The sequence below is a fragment of the Panicum hallii genome, chromosome 1, assembly GCF_002211085.1.
Source record: "Panicum hallii strain FIL2 chromosome 1, PHallii_v3.1, whole genome shotgun sequence".
NCBI classification, from domain to species: Eukaryota; Viridiplantae; Streptophyta; class Magnoliopsida; order Poales; family Poaceae; genus Panicum; species Panicum hallii.
In genome coordinates this window covers 6,583,802-6,591,661 of record NC_038042.1, presented here as the reverse complement: position 1 = coordinate 6,591,661, position 7,860 = coordinate 6,583,802, and positions in this window count along the sequence as shown.

The window sequence follows — 7,860 nt, the reverse complement described above, 5'->3', positions numbered from 1 at the left end:
TTGAGGAAAACTGTCTTAACATCCATCTGATGGATCAGAAGACCATGCGAGGCAGCCAGGGAGAGTAGAACACGAATAGTGGTCAATCTCGCAACAGGTGAGTAAGTATCAAAGAAATCTTCGCCTTCTTTCTGAGTGTAACCTTTAGCCACAAGACGAGCCTTGTACTTGTCAATAGTACCATCAGGCTTAAGCTTCTTCTTGAACACCCACTTGCAACCCACCGGTTTGCAACCATACGGTCTTTCGACCAGCTCCCAAGTTCCATTGGAGAGAATGGAGTCCATCTCGCTACGGATAGCTTCTTTCCAATCATCCGCATCAGGAGATGAGAATGCCTCAGTGATTGTTTTGGGAGAATCATCTATGAGATAGACAGTGAAATCATCACCAAAAGACTTTGCGGTCTTTGGCCTCTTGCTCCTCCTAGGAGCATCACTGTGAATCTCCTCATGATTTGATTCAAGTGTGTGTTCATCATGCTCAGAAAATTCAACAGATTCAGGAGTTGTATTCACTGTTCCATTCATAACATGCGAGTCTTTCATAAGAAAAATATTCTCAAAGAAAGTAGTATCACGTGACTCGAACAGTGTATTTACATGCATATCAGGCACCTCAGATTTAACTACTAGAAATCTATAAGCAATGCTATGATGTGCATAACCCAAAAAGATACAATCCACAGTTTTAGGTCCCAACTTGCGCTTCTTGTTGATCGGTACATTCACCTTGGCCAAACAACCCCAAGTGCGCAAGTAAAAGAGTGAAGGTCTTCTCCCAATCCACTCCTCGTAAGGAGTCTTTTTCTTATTCTTCATGGGAACTCTATTCAGGACATGACATGCAGTCAATACCGCCTCCCCCCACCATGCCTTAGTTAATCCAGCGGTGTCTAACATGGCGTTAACCAAGTCAGACAACGTGCAATTCTTCCTTTCGGCAACCCCGTTTGATTCGGGTGAATAGGGAGGCGTCCTCTCATGAATAATGCCATGTTCCGCACAGAAAAGGTCAAAATCATTAGAGAAATATTCACCTTCTCGATCGGACCTAAGTCGTTTGATCTTTTTCTCAAGTTGGGTTTCTACTTCAGCCTTATAGATTTTAAAGCAGTTAAGAGCCTCATCTTTCGTTTTTAGCAAGTACACATAGCAAAATCTAGTTGCATCATCAATCAAGGTCATGAAATATCTTTTTCCACCTTCTGTTAACACGCCATTTATCTCACAGGTATCTGAATGGACGAGTTCTAGAGGTGCCAAATGTCTCTCCTCTGCTACCTTGTGAGGTTTTCGAGGTTGCTTAGACTGCACACAACTATGGCACTTAGAACTTTTAACTATGGAAAAATTTGGAATTAAACTCATGGTGGAAAGTCGAAACATAGAGCCAAAATTCAGATGACATAAACGCGAGTGCCAAACAGATGCATCGCTCTCATTTATGCCATCTAAAATTAAGTTCACAGACTTATTGCAGTAATCTGAGACTGAAAAACGGAACAAGCCTCCGCACTCATAGCCTTTGCCGATAAATTGTCCACACTTAGACACGACAAATTTATTGGACTCAAACACTACTTTAAAACCATCCCTACACAGAAGGGATCCACTAACTAGATTCTTGCTGATAGTAGGGACATGCTGCACGTTCTTCAGCTGCACGATCTTTCCTGAAGTAAGTTTCAGATCGACCGTGCCAACACCACGAACAGTAGCATGCGACCCATTGCCCATCATCATGGTAGAATCCCGAGCGGTCTGGTAAGAAGAAAACAAGGTAGCATCAGAACACACATGAACATTTGCACCAGTATCAAGCCACCAACTAGTAGATTGAAATACTGAAAAAACCGAGGGTAAAGAATTATACCCACTGGTTTCCACTCCAGCCATGGTGACTATGTTCACATTCTTCTGCTCAGGTGAAGGCTTTCTTCCTTTACGGTGTGGGCACTTCTTTGCCCAATGATCAGTAGATCCACACACAAAACAGTCTTGACCTTCCTTGAACTTTTCCTTCTTAAAAGTAGTAGTAGGCTGCGGCTTGGTCTTCTTTCCCTTGCCCTTGCCTTTGCCGTGAGACTTTTGCACCATATTGGCACTAGTCTGGCCCTCAGCAGCCTTAGATCGCCCATCCTTGGCCCGAGCTTTCTCCTCAACATCAAGAGATGCTATCAGATCAGACACTGATATCTCCATTCTCTTGTGTTTGAGAGTAGTGGCAAAATCCCTCCATGAAGAAGGCAACTTGGCAATAATGCCACCAGCCACAAACTTGTCGGGTAGGTTGATCTTGAGGTGCTCAAGCTCCTTGGCCATGCACTGTATCTCATGAGCCTGCACGACTACAGATTTCCCATCGGTCATCTTGTAGTCATGGTACTGCTCCATGATGTACAGCTCAGCGCCAGCATCTGTGCCGCCATAATCGGCTTCCAGGGCGTCCCACAACATTTTAGCGTCTGAAGGTACACATCCTGTAGGCGATCTACAAGTGTACCGATCACAGCGCCCACAAAAAGTGTGTTGGCCTCGGTAAAGGCCTTCTCCTGTTCAGGGGTAAGAGGTCCCTCAGGTTTGCCTTTGGACACCCACAGCACGTTCATGGCAGAGAGCCACAGAATCACTCTCGTTTGCCATCTCTTAAAATGCTCGCCAGAGAATTTCTCGGGCCTCAGAGCATCAACAAATCCAGCCATGAAACTGAAATTCCTACAATAAGGTTTTTGGATTGTTGGAAAAATTAGAAATTTCAGTTTTAAATTAATCCAAAGATAAATCATGACCATGATGAAAGTTGTGTACAGAAAACGAATAAATCTAAATATGCTCATAACGCAATTTAAGATAAAATATTGCAGCAGCAATATCAAGCCTAACCAGATCATACTAGGTATGAAAAGCATAGTTAGGGACAGAGAGTCGTACGTGTCTTGCGTGATTGGAATAACCAGGCAAAGATGACGACAGCGATGGACAGCACCTCCGCGCGCTTGACGACGCAGAGTCGCGCCCCACTGACGAGGAGGTAGACGAGCCGTGGTGACGAGGACGTAGAGGACGGCGATGTGGAAGCGTTCAAACAGTCGCGCAGAGCGCTTCCCAAAAACCTTATTCGCTCTCTCCCGGTGCAGGATCGCTGAGGACGAGGTTCCTGAGACCTGCTCTCCCGATCGCCGGTGCACGCCGACGAACGGGATGAAGTAGCGTACACGGCGGCGCAACAGGCGGGTTGAGGCGTATTGTGCGTTGTAGGTTTTTCTCTACGTTGTTCTCCTCATCTGTGCCGGCACCCGCGCGTATTTATCAGGAGAACTGCTAGGGTTTTGGTGTCCCAAAAGCTAGTCGGTTACGGTCCCAAAAATTAGCAGTTCGCCCGAGACCGAAGAACGCCCGATTACCGGATCGGCAAAAAGAAGCTGCATGCCCGCAAGGGTTGGACCCTGATTTTGGCGGACCATTCACGCGCACGTGCGTGCGTGCGTGTGCGCGCCCAATGCCCGGCGAGGTGAGCGAGCGCACGCGTGTTCTTCCTTCTTCTTCCTCTCACCCACACTTGCAAGAGCATGGAGAGCATCCAACTATTTAAGTTAGGTTCCCTCCACCTCCACTAGCAAGGTGGGACTAACTTGTTGCCATGCACCTATGCACTAATGGGTTTTTGAGATTTTACATGAATTATTTGGGTTTACATGGGCTAGGCCCAAATATTCCAACAGGAAACAAGGACCTTTTTTTTTTCTCTTGCAGAGTTTCTCCGACACAAAAAGGAAAGATGGCCTCTGAATCTAGCCTGAATCGGAGTGGATCTAAGGAGGTCAGTGAAACAATCCAGCCACTTGTGTGCTAAACGGGAGGGGCTAAAGGAAACAGAGCCAATCTACACGCTTTTCTTTATTTGCTTTCTGTGGCCTTGCTCGCCGCTTTTCTTTGTCGTTTGTGTGTTTCTTTATTTGCTTGCTATGGTTACCCGAGGGTGTTTGATTCCAAGGATTAAAGTTTAGTCTCTATTACATCGAATATTTACTTATTAGAAATATTAAATTTAAGCTAATTGTACGGATGGAGGCTAATTTGTATCAAGGCGAAGGATCGAAGATCAAAGCGTCACCTGAGCACTTTTCGTTCTAGGACGTGCGTAGCTTCAGTTTATTTCAACGTCGTAGCTGCATAGGAGCTGGTTAACGTCTCACTTCGTCCTGTCATCGACGCTTTCTTTGTTCCTACTAAAGGATGCATGGTGTCCCAGTCAGAAAGATCGTATCTATTTCGAAACATAAAAGATTATTGTATCTACTCTTTTACGCTTTTTTCAATGAAAAGATATTTATATTTGTTTCTAAGGAAAGATTATATATTCGTGGCACTTGACGGCGGCGTTAATGTGTTGAGATCTGTGCATCTGTTCTGTGCAGACACACGCACGCCGTTTCCTTGGTCTTTTTCGGCGGCGCGCATGACGCGAGACGTCATGTGAAGAAGGCGAGAAACAAACATGCAGCGGCATCTAGCGCCGGCGGCAGCTCAGCAGCAATGCAACCCACCGGTGGTTCCGGCTAGCTGGAGCGCCAAGCCAGATGGGTGCTGGGTTGCGCCGGCACGGTGGTTGCCGGAGGTTGCCGCCGACAGATGCCTTGTCCACTGTCCAAATGCCAGTAGCCATAGAGGGTGGCATCGCTGGCTGGCTGGCCGATCGAACACACACCGCTCCCCCGACAACATGGACGTGTCCTCTACTGTACGCACGTACGCAGCGCCAGCAGGACGCCGCCGTACGCGTACGCCGCAGGTGAGGTGACCGCGCCGCGCGTGCTCTGGCGCGGGTTGGCCTCCTCGTCGCCGGCTTCCCGGAGCTTTCGCCGATCCAGGGCACCGCCGGTTTCCCTCTAGTTTTGTTGGTGCTCACGAGCGATCAGCACATGCATAACGGTTTGCCCATCTAACTTATCTGACCATTTTAAACTCACAAATGATTCAGATTGGGCAAATTTAACCGAGAACTGAAAATCAAAACGAAACAATCAGAACCGAAACCGAAGTAGCCGAAACCGTAGTATTTTGGTTCCTGTTCGGTTCCCAGTTTCTAAGAACCACAATTAGTCCGGTTATTTTAGTTCTTGATCTCGGTTAACCGAACTAACCAAAATATCCAAGAAGCCCAATAGCACATTTAGCCCAAACCTAATAATATGCCAAACCCTAAATTTTCCCTCCCCTACCCTCACCCCGCATCCCACCCTCCTGTCCCGCGCCCCTGCCTCACCCTCCCGGCCTCCCCCTCCCCCTCCGCCCACCTGGCCACCCACCAGGCCACCGGCGGGCGGCGGTGTCAGTATTTTACTGCCACGCCCACCGAGAGATACCCTCCAGGTGGTGAGTTTGTAGGTAGGGTGTCGCCGAGATCAGAAACTCGATGGTGCAAGGAACACAAGATTTAGATAGGTTCGGACCGCCAGAAGCGTAATACCCTACGTCTTGTGTGGTTTGTATTGCCTTTGATGGTGATTGTCTCCGAGGGGGTCCTTGTCGGCCCTTATATAGTCTTTGGGGACAGTTTTATATGAAAGTTCTAGTCAGGTACAATCCTAGGAGTCCTACCCGAGTACTTCTCGGGTAGTTTCCTACCGTGTCCGACTAGCTTCACTACTATACGAGTAGTTACAACAGATGTAGGGCGTGGCCATATCCCATCCCGCATCCTAGGAGAAGTACGCGACGTGGACAGTCCCATGTGCCCGGGTTTGACAAGCCCCCGAGCTCTTCGTAGCCGAGTACTGCAGGCATCCGAGTACTTTTGAAGGCATCTTCAAGTTTTCCTGAACTTCATCCTAAAGGTATCCTCCGAGTACTTTCTTGGCTGCGTGGAGGCTGTGAGGTGCTCATGCCCCGAGCAGTTGTCAAATCTTCTTTTTATATGGGGTGTGATTAAACTCGTACTCCATATGGAGTAGCCTCCGAGCCTTAGGTTGACTCGTAGAATCAGGCTGATGGTCAATTTAATCTTGAGTCTTCTGCCCTTATCTTCCAGCAGATTTAAAAAATAAATCACTAATGATACGTGCTCCGCAGCCCCTGAGCCTTGAATTCGAATCCCCAAGGTTTGAAATAAAGGTTCCAAAGAATCATGCAATGCAATATATGACGGTAAAGATTTGATGGTGAACATGGGCAAATCGGTTTAGTAAATTTGAAAACCTCTTTTTTCGGGATGAATTCCCTAAAAAAATGGTTGAATAAGTAACTTCGCCAATAAAAAACCTAAAATAACCTCTCAAACCAATCTTTGTGCCCTGAGCTAATGACTAAATAAGACCTCTAGGTAATAACCCTAAATTTCGGTTCATGATCTCGGTTAACCTAACTAACCGAAATATCAAAGAAGCCCAATAGCACATTTGGCCCGAGCCTAATAATATACCAAACCTTAAATTTCCCCTCCCTCCCCTTACTCCGCACCCCACCCTCATGTTCCAGCGCGCTCTGCTCCCCTGCTTCACCCTCCCGGCCTCCCCCCTCCACCCACCTGGCTACCCACCTGGCCACCGGCGGGCGGCAATGCCCAGCAACCCACCTGCGTGGTTGGACTCCATCTCTCCTGGAGCGGCGGTGCCACGCCCGGCCGCCGTCTTCCTCCGGGGGGGGGGGGGGGTGGGTGGGGGCAGCCCGCGGCTGCGGGAAAGGACGGCGCAGAGGCACCCAGCAGCCCACCTTCGTCTCTCCTGAAGCGGCGGCGTCACGCCCGGCCGCCGTCTCCCTCCCTCCCTCCCTCCCGGCGAGTCGGCGCCACGCCCGGCCGCCGTCTCCCTCCCTTCCTCCCGGCGGGGCGATAGCGGCAGCGCGCGGCCACGGGATGGGGCAGCGGGAGCAGCGTGCGGCTGTGGGAGGGTGCGGCGACGGTGGCGGCGCATCGACGGCGCGCAGCCCAACAGCATCGCGGCTATTTTTCCTTTTTTATTCTTTCTTCTTTCTTTTTTTTTCTTAGCTTGGTAAACCTGTACAGGAACTTAGTTAGTTTAGTTATAACCGGAACCAAACTGAAATAACCAAAACCGAATTTTCTCGGTTCCTATTTCTGAAAAGAACCGATCGGTCCCTGATTCTTGAGAACCGAACTTGTGTGGGAACCGAGAAACCTAACTGATCGGTTCAGTTAGAATCGAATGCCCAGACCTACAAATGATCACAATCTTTGACAAATTTCTATCTCGCATCCTCGTCCATCCATCATCCTACTTTATTTGTATTCGATCGCCATTTTAAGTTCACCACCGATCACCATCTTTGACAAATTTATATCTCGCGTTCTCATCCCTCCACCGTCCTACCCTCTTTGTTTGTATGTGGTCGACCATTTTGAGCTCACCATTGATCACCACCCTTAACAAACTTATGTGACGCGTCCTCGTCCCTCCACCGTCCTATCGTCTTTATCTATATCCGGTCGACCATTTTGAGCTTACCACTTATCACTACCTTGACAAACTTATATCTCCTGTCCTCATCCCTCCATCGTCCTATCCTCTTTATTTGTATCCAATCGACCATTTTGAGATCACCACCGATCACCACCTTTGACAAACTTATGTCTCGCGTTCTCGTCCCTCCACCAGTCTATCCTCTTTATTTGTATCCGATCAACCAGCTCACCACTAATCACCATCTTTAACGAACTTATATCTCTCATCCTCATCCCTCCACCATCCTATCCTCTTTATTTGCATCCGATCGATCATTTTGAGCTCATCACTAGCACCTTTGACAAACTTATATCTTGCGTCCTCATTTCTCCACGGTCCTATCCTCTTTATTTCTATCTGATCAATCATTTTGAGCTCACCACTGATTAGCACCTTTG